Source organism: Peromyscus eremicus, chromosome X (assembly GCF_949786415.1).
Source record: "Peromyscus eremicus chromosome X, PerEre_H2_v1, whole genome shotgun sequence".
Lineage (NCBI taxonomy): Eukaryota > Metazoa > Chordata > Mammalia > Rodentia > Cricetidae > Peromyscus > Peromyscus eremicus.
In genome coordinates this window covers 132204575-132220961 of record NC_081439.1, presented here as the reverse complement: position 1 = coordinate 132220961, position 16387 = coordinate 132204575, and positions in this window count along the sequence as shown.

Here is a 16387-nt window from a genome sequence, read left to right as displayed (position 1 = left end):
TTGGGAAGGAACCTTCAGGGAAGAAGTAGTCCAGTTCAGCCGTCATCCCATAGGTATAGAGAAGGGTTGGGTTTTTCATAGGGGCCTCTGAGGATAAGCAACCATTAAAGATACCCTGGCAAGTTGATACACCCGTTTGGACACCTCAGTGGCCCTTGTCAAAAGAGAAGCTCCAAGCGGCAAAACAATTAGTTGCAGAGCAGCTTCAGTTACATCATATTGAGCCTTCCACGTCACCGTGGAATTCTCCCATCTTTATTATTAAAAAGAAATCAGGAAAATGGAGATTGTTACATGATCTACGCTCCATAAATGCACAGATGGTTATTATGGGACCCGTACAACGAGGTCTCCCTATGCTTACAGCATTACCAAAAGGATGGCCTGTGATAACAATAGACATAAAGGATTGCTTTTTTTCTATTCCCATTCATGAAGAGGATAGACCTAGATTTGCTTTTACAGTTCCAGCCGTTAATCATGAAGCTCCTGATGAACGCTTTCAATGGCGAGTTTTACCACAAGGCATGGCTAATAGCCCGACTATGTGCCAACTTTATGTTGGCCGCGCCATTGACCCTATTCGAAGTCAGTTTCCCAATTTGAAAATTATACACTATATGGATGATCTTCTTATAACTGGAGAAAAGGTTGAGCAAGTAGAAGAATGCTTGCAAAGCCTTTTGAAAGCTTTAGCAGATGCAGAGCTTTATATTAGCCCTGAGAAGTTACAAAAGGGCATACTTGTTGATTTTCTTGGTACCCGTATTTCCCCAGATGAGATTATGCCCCAGAATATTACCTTACAAACTTCATGCCTTCATACATTGAATGATTTTCAAAAATTTTTAGGAAATGTTAATTGGCTAATGGGATATTTGAAAATACCAAAAGGAGATCTTATGCCCCTATATAAGATATTGGAAGGTAATCCTGATTTGACCTCTCCCCGACAATTGACATTGGAAGCTCAAAATTCTATCCAAAAGATACAAGAAGCGTTAAAAACAGCTCAATTAAAAAGATTAGACTATACTCAGTCATTCCAATTAGTAATCCTCCCTACAAAGGTTGTCCCTCTAGGAGTGGTTTGGCAGAATGGACCTCTTTGGTGGCTGCATGGACAAGGATTGGGATCTAAAAATGTCCACTATTATCCCGATTTAGTGGCAAGGCAGGCGTTAAATGGTCTAAAGTGGTGCCTTGAGTTTTTCGGCGAGCCACCAGCAACATTGATAGTGCCCTACACCAAAGAACAAATTGAGATTTTAACAGGTGCGACCTCATGGTGGGCTATTCTTGTGGTTAGTTTTGCAGGATATATTGATAACCATTACCCTAAACATCCTCTGTTAACATTTGCCTCGGAGGATACTGTTTATTTTCCTCGAATCACATCTCAAAATCCCATCATGAATGCCCCTGTAATTTATACTGATGGCTCAAAGACCGGCAAGGGTGCCATGTCCATCGATGGTCAGACCTACAGTTTCCAGTTTCCTACCACCTCCCCTCAGGTAGCAGAATGTCTTATTATACAAAAGGTTTTTGAGAAATATCCTAATATTTCTTTTAATTTGGTCTCTGATTCCCTATATGTTGTCAATTTACTTAAAAATTTGGAAATTGCTGCCTATATACAACCTTCTAGTATGGTGGTGCCGGTATTAAGACAGATTCAAGCCTTGATGTTACTTCGCTCTCAACCTTTTTATGTGACTCATATTCGAGCACATAGCGGGCTTCCAGGGCCAATGTCAGCCGGGAATACGTTGGCAGATGAGGCCACCCGCATAGCCATAGCTGCTTGGATTATGAGTACACCTTGTGAACAGGCACAAAAGTTCCATGATAATTTTCATGTATCTGCTAACACCTTGCGCCTGAAGTTCAATATCTCCAGGGAACAAGCTCGTAAGATTGTCAAAAAATGCCAACAATGTGTTGCCTTTCACCATCCACCGCATATAGGAGTTCTCCCCAAAGGGCTGAAACCCCTAGCCTCGTGGCAAATGGATGTTACCCACATCTCAGAGTTTGGGAAACAAAAATATGTTCACGTTTCAGTGGATACCTTTTCTGGCATTATTTTTGCCACTGCCATGACTGGTGAAACGACACGCCATGTCATTGCCCATTGTCTAGCTGCATGGGCCAGCTGGGGTAAGCCTTTGTTCTTGAGAACGGATAATGGTCCGGCTTACACTTCTTCCTCATTCCATTCCTTTTGTGCAACAATGGATGTTCAACACTCCACTGGCCTCCCTTATAATCCACAGGGACAAGGCATAGTGGAACGTGCAAATCGTACTATTAAAGAACTGCTTCAAAAACAAAAAGGGGGAATAGGGCGCACCCCTGGCGAGCGCCTCTCCTTGGCTCTTTTCACTCTTAATTTTTTAACTTTGGATGAAGCATCTAAGACCTCTGCTGATCGCCATGTGGGCGCAACACCAGTCCTTCGGGAGATGGTGTTATGGAAGGATGTGCTAACAAATAAATGGATGGGCCCTGACCCCGTATTACGTAGGTCAAGGGGATCTCTTTGTGTTTTCCCACAGAATGCAAGAGACCCGATTTGGGTGCCGACAAGACTAACACGAGGGGTACAACAACATGAGGAAGATGGAGAAGATGATGCTGACCTTCCTGAGAATTTGAAATGTTACAATTGAATTTCACCGCCTCTATTGCTGCCCTAAATCAGACGCGTGCTCATTTGACCACCTTGGGAGAATTTACTGATTTTTTGGTCACAGCTGCATCTTATGTGAAGGAATGGGCTGGGGTGTGGGCGATGGGAACAGTGGGCTTGATTGGTCTAGTCATACTGGGTTGGATCCTCTGTAGGTTGATAAAGCGCAATCGTACAGAGCGTACACTTATGCTATGGCCGCCCTGGATGCTGGCGGTTCCCCAAGTATCTGGTTGGCCCAGCTGAGGGAACTGTAGGCTGTCCTTGCACTCGGAGGGCTCTGCCCATTGCACCCGATTAGGAAGCCTATGATACTGCTCCTGCACACGGAGAGCTATGCTCATTGCACCCGTTTTGAGAGTATCATTGTTCCTCCTACTCAGCACTCGCCCATCGAGCAGGAAGCTCATCATGAGGAGACTCCTAGCTCTGGGTTGCCAAAAACAAAAAGGGGGAACTGCAGCAGTCCGCTGGCTCAAACGCCATTACAAGATGGCGCTGGTTTCCTGTTTATCCCGAATGCTAACGTGTCGCTCTCCCGCCCGATAGTACTGACCAATCAGCTTACCGCCCAAGCTCCGCCCCCAGAACCTGCATATAAGCCAGCTTGCCCCGGCGCCCGGGGCCCTCCTCCCGTACCAGCTCTCCCGAGAAGCCATAACCGAGCAGCGTTCAATAAAACCGTGATAGAGGAAGAATCTTGGAGTCGTGTCTTGCTTCCCCGCTGGTCGGGGCGCGCCGCAGGTGAGAGCAGTCTATATACCAGAAACATCTGAATTCCACTAGTGTCATGTCATGATTCAGGATTTTAAATTCTGGAAATTGTTGATGTTTTTTGAATTCAGCTGTCCATTCTTCTTAGCTATGTGTGTATGTGGCTTCATTTCAGCATCCCGTTCTTCTCCACATCCCTCTATTAAATGCCATTCTTCTGTTGAGAGGTGTGAGCTTAATTACTCTTCAAGAATAACTGTTTCAGCTACCTTCCCATTGCACATCAGAAGCCATCGGCCCACTGCCTGTTCAGCTGCCTTCGAAGAAATGGGCACTGTACCTTTCCCGGATTGCGAAGGCCACTTCAGGGATGGTGCCATATTGTCCTGGCCTCAGAAGATGCCTTTTGATAAAGCCATAACCACACTTGTTTTGACAAGAATCAGTAGTCCTTTGTTTCGTGTCCTGTCTGTCCATTTTGTCCTGTTGATTCGAGGATACTTTGTTGTCCAGTGGCTAACTTTTGCCACAATGAAAGTTAACTCCAATTGCAGTTTTTTCAATGCCCATATTTTCTCTGAAGTAGATTGGTACTGCCAGAAGCCGACATGTCTCATAGTCATAACAAAAAAGAAAAATTTTCTAAGTTATTAAAACATTTTAAATGCCATATTCTGTAGATCTCTGAAGGGTTTGAAGATAACCTGTCTATCTAAAATATATCTACTCAATCTTGAAAACATACCTAATATGACTACAAGTTCTATTATAATGTCTAACTACTAACTTTTATTTCTTTATATCCTAATAGTTGGTTATAACAACATTCAAGGATTCCCGACCTGCCTCTAAGCTGCCTTGCCATAGGCTAAACAGCTTTATTTATCAACCAATCAGAGCAACACATTTACAGCACACAGAAAGACATACCACAGCAGATGTCCAGTCATTTTAGCACATTTGTTGAGAAGACATCCTTTCTCCATCTCAACAGAGTGATGCATTTGCCCCTTCCTTGCTCACTACCCAGGTTTTCTTTTTTCCTTTGAAGACAGGGTCTTCCTATGTAATCCTGGCTGGCCTGGAACTTCCTATATAGATTAGGCTGTCAGGTTTTTTATTTTCTAAATTGTCTGTCTCTAGACTAAACTTTTCTGCTTCAGACTGCCTGCCTTCAAGCCTAGGATCTGCAGTCAGGTGAAATTCTCATGCTGAGTTCCCCTTGCCTCTGACCTCTATGGAATCTTAGATCCTAGTAATCCTTGTCTTCCTTGAGCTTGCCAGGGCATAGTCTCCAATTCTTCAGCAGAACCTCTAGAAAGAGAGATGTGATATATTTTTGAGAACTAGTACATCTGACAATGTTTCTATTCTGCCTTTTGATGCCATTGATAACTTGGCTACTGTTGTGAGCACCCTATGCCAGAAACATAGATGAAACATTTGTGTCTTTCCAGAATGTCAGAATGTATTACACACAGAGAATTTATAACAATCATTTACAAAGTTTAGTGGTTTCAACTATGGCAATTTTCTCATATTGAACCGACCTTGTTAGCTTGGCAATGTGGGTTATTTTGTTTGAATCTTAATTAGTAATATTAACTTTCATATCACACATCACTCATCACATAGTAAATGCATCTCTCTCTCTCTCTCTCTCTATATATATATATATATATATATATACATATATATATGCATATATACTGTTTACAGAACAAATACAAGTTAAAGAGTCTGCAGCAGAGTTCAAGAGGTTTCAAAAGTGGGCCAAGAAAGAGTCTATTGATAAGATAATGAATCAGACCATTGCAGGAGGGAGCTGCTGCTGGAGCTGCTGGAGTCAGGGTTTGAGAACTACATTGATCCATTCCAGTTTCCAGGTGAAAGGCTAAACCAGGGTCCAAGAACAGGAAGTAGTGGGTTCAGGTCCAAGTCCAAATAGGTGAACAGGTGAATGGGCTGATAGTCGTATAGGCTGTGTTAACAGTGAGAGACTGAGCTGAGCTGAAGCTGCAGAGATAGTCAAGGAGTCCTCTGCTTGTATGTCTTTGACATACACATCAAGTATTGTAGCAGGAATCTTAAAAAAGTTCTTATTAATAAAATCAAACCTGAAGCCAGATATTGGGTTAATGCTGGAAGATCAGAGAAGCAGAACAAGCCACAGCTACCTCACCTCGCCAGTTCCTCAGCTGATCCTGTTTCCTCAGACTGGAAGCCTCTGCTTCCTCATCCAGAATAGGTCTCAGCTGAACTGCCACTCACAGCCTAAGAGCTTAACCAGGCCAAAAGCTTCTAGTTCCCGGTTTTCATGCCTTATATACCTTTCTGCTTTCTGCCACCACTTCCTGGGATTAAAGGCTCACTTCCTGGGATTAAAGGTGTGAGTCACCATGCCTGGCTGTTTCCAGTGTGGCCTTGAACTCACAGAGATCCAGATGGATCTCTGCCTCCCAAGTGATAGGATTAAAGGTGTGTGCCGGGGCTGGAGAGATGGCTCAGAGGTTAAGAGCACCAAGTGTTCTTCCAGAGGTCCTGAGTTCAATTCCCAGCACCCACATGGTGGCTGACAACCATCTGTAATGAGATCTGGCGTCCTCTTCCGCATACATAATAAATAAATAAATCTTTAAAAAAAAATAAATAAAGGTGTGTGCCACCATTTTCTGGCCTCTATGTCTATCTAGTGGCTGTTCTGTCCTCTGACCCCAGATAAGTTTATTAGGGTGCACAATATTTTGGGGAACACAATACCACCACAAAGTATTAGAGGATAGGTAGGTGTAGGGCCATGCCATCGAATTATAAGGTGTACATCCCATTATATGGTCTCAGGTGAGGGATTTATACCATTTCCTTGGTCTGATATGTCTGATAAATTCTTGGGCCTGCTTTCCCTGTTGTGAATATGCCCCTGTGTCCCCACAGTCTCAGTTCTCCCTACACTTATAGGGTAGCTCCCTTTCTAATCCCAGGAAAAAGCCATTCATCATTTTGTGTAAGATGGGGCTACCAACAGATGGTGCAGTTTCTGTGTCCACCCAGGGGCTCCAGTCATCCTTCTCCCTCAAAATCGAGTTAAAAGCTACTTCTCAAATGGAGTTTCCTAAGACAAGGCATAGCATGAAAAAAAATATTTTTATACAATATAGTGCAACTTAGAGTAGGGCATAGCCTGAGCTCAACAGCCACATAGAGAGTTCTAATTTGGAAATGTTTTCCCCCTTGAGCATTTGGAAGGAATTGTTGCATTAGCTACTAGTTCTAAATGTTGTCATTACAGTGTGTGTGTGTTCTGCATATTATGATGTTTAGGCATAAAAAAATTACCAAAGCTGGATTGGGGGTGTAGCTCAGTTGCCTAGCATTCATGAAGCCTCACTGGGTTCAATCCCTTGCACTGCATAAAATGGATGTGGTTGTGCACGCCTATAACCTTAGCACCAGAGAAGTGAAAGCAGGATACTCAGAAGTTCAAGGCCATCCTATGTACCAGGGTTTTTCTTTTGGGTCACCGAACAGCTCCCAAATCATGACACAGAGATTTATTATTAGTTTTGAATGCTGGGCCTTAGCTTAGCTCTTATTTTAATCTGTTTCTCTTTATCTATGTTTTGCCCCAGGGCTTTTTACCTTTCTTTCTTTCTGTATATAGTACTTTCCTGCTGTCTCCATGGCTGGCTGGCAGCTGCCTGGCTTCTGGCCTTGGGTGTGCTTTTTCCCTCATTCTCTCCTTCTCCTACTTATTTTCTCTGCGCGCCAGCCCCACCTATCCCTCTCCTTCCTAGCTATTGGCAGTTCAGCTTTTTATTAGACCAATCAGGTGCCTTAGGCAGGCAAGGTGAAACAAACGCAACATATCTTTACAAATTTAAACAACCTAGATGCCCTTCAACTGAAGAATGGATAAATAAAATGTGGTACATATACACAATGGAGTACTACTCTGTGGGATGACTCATCCCTAACGGGCTTAAGAGCCAGACACCCCAAACAAGTAATAAAAAAAAAAATACTTTCTGAGAGCCAGCCTAGGTCTGCCTGATGGTCTTAGCAACAGCAGCTGAAACATGATCTGGAGATGACCTGGACCAATGAGAGGCAGCCATGTCACCCCAGCAGATGCATATTCATCAGACCTCCCCCAGGGTGGGGTGGAGGGTATATAAGGCTTGCCTGTTCCTGAATAAACTGAGCTTGTTGTTTCGACATTCTCCCGGAGTCTGTGTGGTTTGACTCTACGCCTACTTGGCCCCCACCCCAAAAGGGAACAACAGCAAGGACCCTGCTACACTACTCAGCAAAGAAAAAACAATGAAATCATGAGGTTTGCAGGCAAATGGATGGATCTAGAAAAAATCATCCTGAGTGAGGTAACCCAGACTCAGAAAGACAAACATGGTATGTACTCACTCATAACAGGATACTAGATGTAAAACAAAGGATGACTAGACTGCTACTCACAACTCCAGGGAGGCTACCTAGAAAACAGGACCCTAAGAAAGACACAGGGAATGACAGAGAAATGGATGAGATCTACATGAACAGCCTGGACGTGAGTGGGGGTAATGAAGGGCGAGGGTCTAGGGAAAGAGAGCTTAGGGGAGTGAGAGATCCCAGCTGGATCAAGAACAGAGAGGGAGAACAAGGAAAAAGAGACCATGATAAATGAAGACCCCATGGAAATAGGAAGAAGCAAAGTGCTAGAGAGGTCCCCAGAAATCCACAAAGATACCTCCACAATAGACTACTGACAATGGTTGAGAGAAAGCCCGAACTGACCTACTCTGGTGATTGGATGGCCGAACACCCTAATTGTCGTGCTAGAAATCTCATCCAATGACTGATGGAAGAGGATGCAGAGATCCATGGCCAGGCCCCAGGTGGAGCTCCAGGAGTCCAATTGGCGAGAAAGAGGAGGGTTTGTATGAGCGAGAATTGTTGAGACCAAGGTTGGAAAAAGCACAGGGACAAATAGCCAAACTAGTGGAAACACATGAACTGTGAACCAATAGCTGAGGAGCCCCCAACTGGACCAGGCCCTCTGGATAAGTGAGACAGTTGATTAGCTTGAACTGTTTGGGAGGCCCCCAGGCAGTGGGACCGGGACCTGTCCTTAGTGCATGAGCTGGCTGTTTGGAGCCTAGGGCCTATGCAGGGATACTTTGCTGAGCCTGGGTGAAGGGAGGAGGAGACTGGACTGAGTCTACCAGGTTGATCTCAGTCCTCGGGGGAGGCTTTGCCCTGGAGGAGATGGGAATGGGGGTTGGAATGGGAGGTGGGCGGGGGGGGGGGGGGGGGGGGCCGGAGAGCGGAGAGGAGGGAGGACAGGGGAATCAGTGGTTGATATGTAAAATTAAATCAAATTCTCAAATTAAAAAAAAATCCAAGTGGCCACACATAAACATGAAACCCTAGTACTGTGGGGAACAGGGAGAGGAAGATTGCTGGGACATGTTGGCTATCAGTGTACTTCCAGTTTCAGTGGGAGACATTTTCTCAAAGAAATAGGCAGAGAGTGATAGATCATAACACCCTACATGCTCCTCTGGCCTCTGCATATGCAAATACCTGCATGCTTACACCCCAACATGCATGCTCATAACTCACACACATATCACAGTCACATACATCATAGTCACACATACACATGCACAGTCTCTGCCACTCTGTGACCACATACACTTAAAATTTTTTACATTTATCTATTTTACTATTTTGTGTGTATTAGTGTTTGGCCTGTGTGTGTATGTATATGCACCATGTGTGTGCCTGGTGCTCATTGTGGTCAGAAGAGGGCACCAGATCTCCTGAGACTAAAATTACAGTTGGTTTCGAGTGGCTGTCTGGGTGCTGAGAATCCTCTAGTTTTCCCCATTGTGGTAAAACAAAACAAAACATTGACTTGGGTGAACCTGCCCCAAAGTCAGCTATCATCCTTTTTTTCTTCTTTCTTTCCATCTGACATCAAATACTTTTGGCTTAATTTTGAACATACATCTAAATACCACAACTTATCACAATTTAATGCTACTGCCCTAGTTAGAGCTACCATCATCTCTCTCTTCGACTGTTGCCAGAACCTCTGAACTGGCCTCTTGGTCTTAGTCCTAGTGTCTACCTCCATTCCCCATCTGCAACATAGGTTTCGTGATGTCAGCTACTGATTCAAATATCTATCAAGGGCTTCTGTAGATGGAAGTTTTCCTGTGTTATACCTGGTCCCACAGCTGCTTAGTCCCAAGTAAACACATACTTATATTAATTACAAACTGTATGGCCTATGGCTCAGGCTTCTTGTTAGCTAACTCTTTCATCTTAAATTAACCCATTTCTGTTCATCTATGTTTTGCCACGTGACCGTGGTGTTACCAGTTTTCGGGCATCTTGTTGCAGGCTGGCGTCTCCTCTTCCCACTTGTCTCTTTCCTGTATCTCTGCTTGGATTTCCCATCTGCCTCTAAGCTGCCTTGCTAAAGGCCAGCTTATTTATTAACCAATGGGAACAACATATTCACAGAGTACAGAAAGACATCCCACAGCAGGCTTCTCATCTCAAAATAATCTCCCAGTTCTCCTGGTGGCCTAGGCTACTTCTCTTACCTCTCTCCAGTCACATGGCCTCCTTGGTAAGTCAGGCATAGTCCTTCCTTAGGGTTTTTTTTAAACTTGCCTAGAATGTTTTACCCAGTTACCCATATTGGGGGATAACATGAAGGCAAAAGCCAGAGTATCTAAATAGCACTCCTTTCACCCTTGCCTTATCTATTTCAAAGTCTTTATTTCTTTGTAAATATTTAAGTTCCACTTACTTGTATGTTTAGTGATGATTCTTCCTTACCAAGATTCTAGTTTGTTTCCTTGTTCAGTACTAAAACAGTGCCTAGCAAATAAATGAATGGAGCAGGGAGCCAAATTTGAATCAGAAAGTCTCTTGTTGAGCATAAGATTAGCAAAAGAAGCATTGAATGATGACTGATATCAGGGTAAGGTTGTTTTGGCACTCATGCCTGACACACTATCACCTAAACTTCCCCTCACACTCTTAAATTCACATTGCTGGGTCTCGGGTCCCAAATTACATCTTCAAAGCAGTGCTGCTTCCTTTGGGCTCAGTGCCTTTTATACATACTTCCACCTAGCCATCTGATCAACAATGACAGATCTCATATGCGCTTGGCACGCACCATCTTCCCACCATAGAAGTCTGCAAAGACCAGGGTTTGATATGTTGAGTTTACTGCGGGCCCTAAGAGTGTGATATCTGGAAATTAAGTGGAATACTACATGGATAGGCCCTTTAAAACCAGTCCCTTTGCTTGGAACAATGTCAGGCTTCTCAGCAGGCAACTTTGTTGCTTCTACTGAAAATGATACTAAGAAAATGCTGGTGCAGTCAAATGCTTATTGCAGCGTACTAGATGCGCTTGCAGATAGAGTCAACAGCTCAGCAGGGCGGAGCTAATAGGCGCCTAGAGCCTAGGCTTTCTTAAGCGCCTGCATCCACAAGGGCCCCATTAATCCTTAGCATTCAAAAGCCGCCCACAAAACCAGCCCCTCCATGCCCTAGCCGCCTCTTTTCTCCAAATGACAGTCGACCATCACCAATCCGCAGCTGAATGGGGTCCGCCTCCTTTTCCCTGACCTAAACAGACAGGACCTCCTGCCAATTGGGGGTGTCACTCCTAAGGCTCCGCCCCAGCCTGGCGCCACAGCCAATGGAGGGTAGGTTTGACGAAGTGCCGGAGGTGGGGCACGGGCGCGCAGGTGCAGCAGCGCACATTCTGGCCAGGAGGGCGGGGCGCGACGTCGGCCGTGCGGGGTCCCGGCATCGGTTGCGCGCGCGCTCCCTCCTCTCGGAGAGAGGGCTGTGGTAAAAGCCGTTCGGAAAATGGCCGCCGCCGCCGCCGCCGCCGCCGCCGCCGCCGCCGCCGCCGCCGCCGCCGCCGCCGCCGCGCCGAGCGGAGGAGGAGGAGGCGAGGAAGAGAGACTGTGAGTGGGACCGCCAAGGCCGCGGGCGGGGACCCTTGCCGGGGGGCGGGGGGGTAGGGGCGGGACGTGGCGCGGGAGGGGCCCACGGGGTCGGGCGACAAGGCTGGCGGATGGCGTCCCTCCTCTCTACCCTCCCCCTCCCTTCTCCTCCACTCGTCACCCGCAGTCGCGAGCGACCGTCCTCAGCACGATCTCCCTGGAGCCACCTTCGAATGACGCCCTCCCGCTGCCCGCCCCTTCTGTGCGCATCCTGGGCCTCGGCCGTGCGGGCGCCCTTGTCGTCTGGGCTTCGCCAGTTGGGCCTGCTCGCGCTCCTGCCCTTCTTGGGGCTTTGGGCCACGGCAGTGTCGTGCGCCCGTGGTCCCGGCCTCTCCCTGGATCGCGCTGTCCCCTCTCCCTCGCGCGCCCCCTCTCCCGTTACTCGCTCCCCCCCTAACGCACACTCACACTGCGCGCGTGCGCAGTCCACCTCCCGTTGGGAGAGTGCGCCACAAGGGCTCCTGAGCTCTCACCCCCATCTCTGGGCTTTGCTTACCCCTCCTCCTCACCCATTCCATGACTTTTTGCCCCCACTGCAAGTGAGTCGGTCCTCCAGCTCCATTCCCCATTTGACAGGAACAAGTAGGTGGGGGTTATTGTCCACCCACATAAAGGACTAGACATTATGTTCTGGGTCCCAAAACTCATCATAAAGAGATGGTTATAGTTCTCGTCAGGAACCGTGGGAAGGGGACTGTGCGTTCCTCAGCACCTGAAGCTCTTCCGTGAGACCATGCCCTCAGGGTGCTCTGGTTCTTTGGGGGTGCTGTGCTGTGGCTTCGGAATATGATCGTCTACCCACCCAACCCCCCTCCTTCGCCAGCGATCATCCAGTTACATAAGTGGAATGGGACATTGTATGTAACGGGCTCTCTTCGTCCTGGAGCGCTCAGGATCGCCAGTACCAGATGGGGCAAGTTCATCACATCACTCTGACTCCTGGATTATCTCTGAAAGTTCATTCTCTTTTTAGTTTGGTTATGGCCAAATCACTTAAAATAAAACACAGGTGACTTTTATGTGGCAATGTTTCTGAGGTTTTTGCACTGAAGGTTTAAAGACATTATGGAGTCTAAAAAGATTGCTCTCACAAGAAAGACCCTGTATGACATTGCTAAGTATGGACCCCCTGAAGGGCAAAGCTTGCTAGGGAGTAATTCTGTGCTAGTTCCTTGTGTGTTCGGGTATGGGTTAATCACAGCAAAAATGGGCTTCACCACAAAATTGATATTCCTGACTCATTGTCAGGCAGATAGGTGCTTCTGGTTATTTTTCCAGGAACACAAATGGGTTCCGTTGAGCCATTTGCATGTTATCTCCAGTGTTTGGAATCATTAACCCAAACAATGAGACAATAGGATCAAATACTGGGTGGTTGGTGGTGATCATGAAACATAATGGACTAATTTATAGTGCTAGGTGGCTGAGATGTTGTAGGACTCTCACAAGTTCTAGGTATTTTATTGTACTATATAAATGAAGCCAATTTGGGCCTGGGTAGTAAAATTGTACTAATAGGTAATTATTACTGTAGAGGAGAATTTTGGGTTTGTGGTTGGAATTGTCATGTGAATCTCAGCAGTTTCAGTTAATAACATGATTAAACTGACCTCTTGGTTCCTTTGAAATATGCCAAATCTCTATAAAAAGATGAAGTCTGGATTGTTTAGGTCTTTGGGGAATATCCACCAAGGGTTTGGAAAAATACATTTATTTATGGGCTTTTGGTTTTTTGTTTGTTTTTAACTTCAAATTTTGTTTTAACGTCAAATCTTACAAAGCCTATTTTTTTTTAACCTGGGTATGTCAGAACCTTAAAGAATCCAAACAGTTTAGAAGTACAAATTATCTAAAATGAGTTGATGCACATGAGCCATTCATGGCAGGGCAGCCAAGTGACTGATCAACAGATCGCATTCACTTTCATAAACACACCTTGCTTGTCAAAGATTCCAAGGTTTGCACATTTGAGCCTGAGCTCAGAGTTGGAATCTTTAGTTAATTTTCATATTCTGCAATGTGTTTGCTTCCTTCAGGTACCCTTCCAGTTAGCTATTTGTTGTACCCCTAGCTCTCTAAACAGTGTAAGCAACTTCTGGAATACAGTTTCTTTTCAAAGTGCCTGGTGACATCTGAAGTTAATGTGTCCTGAGAATTGAGTTAGTGTGTCCTAAGAGTTTAAAGAAACTGTATGGCTTTCTTGCTAATATTGATCTATCACATATTCCTATTTCCTTTCCATGAGAATGAGCCTTAAATGTTTTAAACCTACAGTAGCAGATACTTGTTACACTTAGGAAGAAAGCATCATGTAGTCACTTGTACTCTGAGAATTTTTTAATTTCTTTTTGTTGTTGTTGTTGTTGTACTGGTGGTCAAATCCAGGACCTTGTGCATGCTAGGCAATCACCCTACCCCACTGAGCTACATCCCTAGCTTTCTACTCTTTCTTTCACGCTGTTTGAATCCTGAGGTACATCTGGGGCACTACATAGACCACAAAGATTTTGGAAGGTTATGATCCATTTTTGCAATCTGTGTTTCTTTTTCCAGATAGAGTTGTTCCCTCTGCCTAATCTGTTTCTATGAGGCCTAATCTACTGGGGGCAGGGAGGCAAAGCTATGAAGTTTGAAAGAAAAACCGACTACAGTCCCATATGCCAGTGCCCCAACTCCACCCAGGCACTCCTGAGAAGTTTGTTTCTTTAACCTAGAATAAAGAACAGCAGTGGTAAACTTGTTATGTTTGCATGGTAAACTATGGAACCTTTTATCTTTCCTAAAGGTGACTGTCAGTAAGAATCTTTTAATTGGCTAAGAGCATTTATCACCAGGCTGTCTGAGTTACATCTCTGGGAAACAGAATCACGGACAATGACATTTGTAGTAACCAATGTTTTAAGCACAGCCTAGAATGTAGAATTCCAGGGAATGTGGCAAAATACCTCATTTTCATCACCTGCTCTGGTAACATCTGTGCAGACCAGGCCATGTGGCTGACAGAAACAATCTTTTTGTTGGGTAGAGAACATTATTGTTCTTCCAAGGGAAGGGCGTAATAAGTCCTCAGTACCCATCACAGCCTTTTGTAGTCACTCTGCTGTTGTCTAATCAGAGCACTATACCTACTCACCATTTCAGGGAGGTCCAATGTCAGTGGTTCCCTTCTTCTGGGGCTTGTTTATACAGAAAGTGTCAGAAAGTGTGTGTGCTCTTCTGCTTTCCACAATTTTCTTCTGCTTTTCTCTTCCAAGGAACATTTTCCATCGAAACTTTGATTTGTGTGTGGTGGCTTAAATACTTGAAAAGACCACTTTCATGGTAGATATAGTATGTGGGATGACTGAGTGGTAGCAAGACTCTGAGAGAAGACAGACATGACTATTCTCATGTTAAAAGGGGCAGTATGACCAGAATAAACATTGGCCTTTTTACTTTTGGGCACTCTGCTAGCATGTGGATGTCTGGACTCTTGTTATTGGCCAAACCTTAGTAAAAGTGTGCTTATCTTCCTTTCCTAAGAGCTGGAGGTATAGCATGAACATTTTTTGTTGGATTTTTATCTAACTGTACTCATTTTTAGCTTTTTCCCTGTGAAATCTTGAGTTAATTAAAGATCTCAAACTCTTTAAGACCTTAGAATAAAGCTTAGTTCAGCTCTCAATGAAACAAGGGCTGAAGATACGTGGCTTCGTCAGTAGTAAAGTGTTTGCATTGCCCGTGTAGGGCACTGATTTCAGTTCCAGTACTGCAAAAAATAAAACAATAAAATTGAATATAGATAAAATTGTGGTCTTGAGAACTTGTGACTTTGCAGGCCCTCCCAAACAAGGTATTGGTTTGGTTTTTATTAGGCAAGTGTCCAAAAAATATTAACTTAATTCTATGACTTAATGAAATTATGGGAATTAAGAGGTTTTACTGAGCCTTAAAAGATAACTATAGGCATCATCTAGGGAACTGGCAGTCAGCTGCCAAGGACTTGGTTGCTGTTGCCCTTCATCTGGATTTGACCCAATGAGTGACTGTAGTCTTAAGTTGTATAATGTAAGCTTTTCTCTTAGTCTAAAGATAAAAGTATTATTGCTGGGAGAGCCAGGTATCTGAAATTAGCTAATATGGAGCAATTTAGGTTTTAACAAGGAAATGGTGGTATCTTGATGGCAACATCCTTATTTGAAAATGTGTTCAAAACCAGAAGAGACTGAAGCAGAAAGATCTGAATTTGAGGACATCCTGAACTGCCTAAAAAAGTAGCAAGGTTGGAGAGCTGGCTCAGCGGTTAAGAACACTGGCTGCTCTTCCAGAAGACCTACATTCAATTTCTACTACCTTCATAGAGGCTCACAGTGGTCTATAACTCCAGTCCCAGGGGATCTGATGGCCTCTACTGGCTTCAGCAGGCACTGCATGTAGGTGGTGAACATTCGTTCAGACAAATGCTCATACATATAAAATAACAATAAATAAAATCTCAATTTTTTTAAAGAAAAATAACAAAAAAGTCAAAAGACCCATCAGTTCAATGTTTTATAGACATTGAGATTTACTGATTTGAGAGGCTTAAAGTAATTGGTTAGAGATGGACTTCTATATTTTGGGTGATGGCTTTGGCTCTCCTGGTGCTTTTTGTCTTTTATCTCAAGGTGAAAGCCCCTTTGTGTGATGCTAGAGCAGTTCCTTGCAGCTTTGACTGCTGGAAGCAGAAGGGAGACTTGGCTTCTGGATTTGGTGTGTTCTTTTTGAGGTGATATTTTGATGTTGCATGCACTCTTGAACACATTCTATCCTTGACTTTTTCTATATGACTTGGTAGAAGAAATCTTATAAGAAATCACCACTTGTGGTATATGCATTGTAGTTTCACAGTGTTCCTCAGAGGTGTCAAGACCTCTGAGTTTCGATTCTGACAAGCATAAATCTTGTTTTTATTTTAGCATTC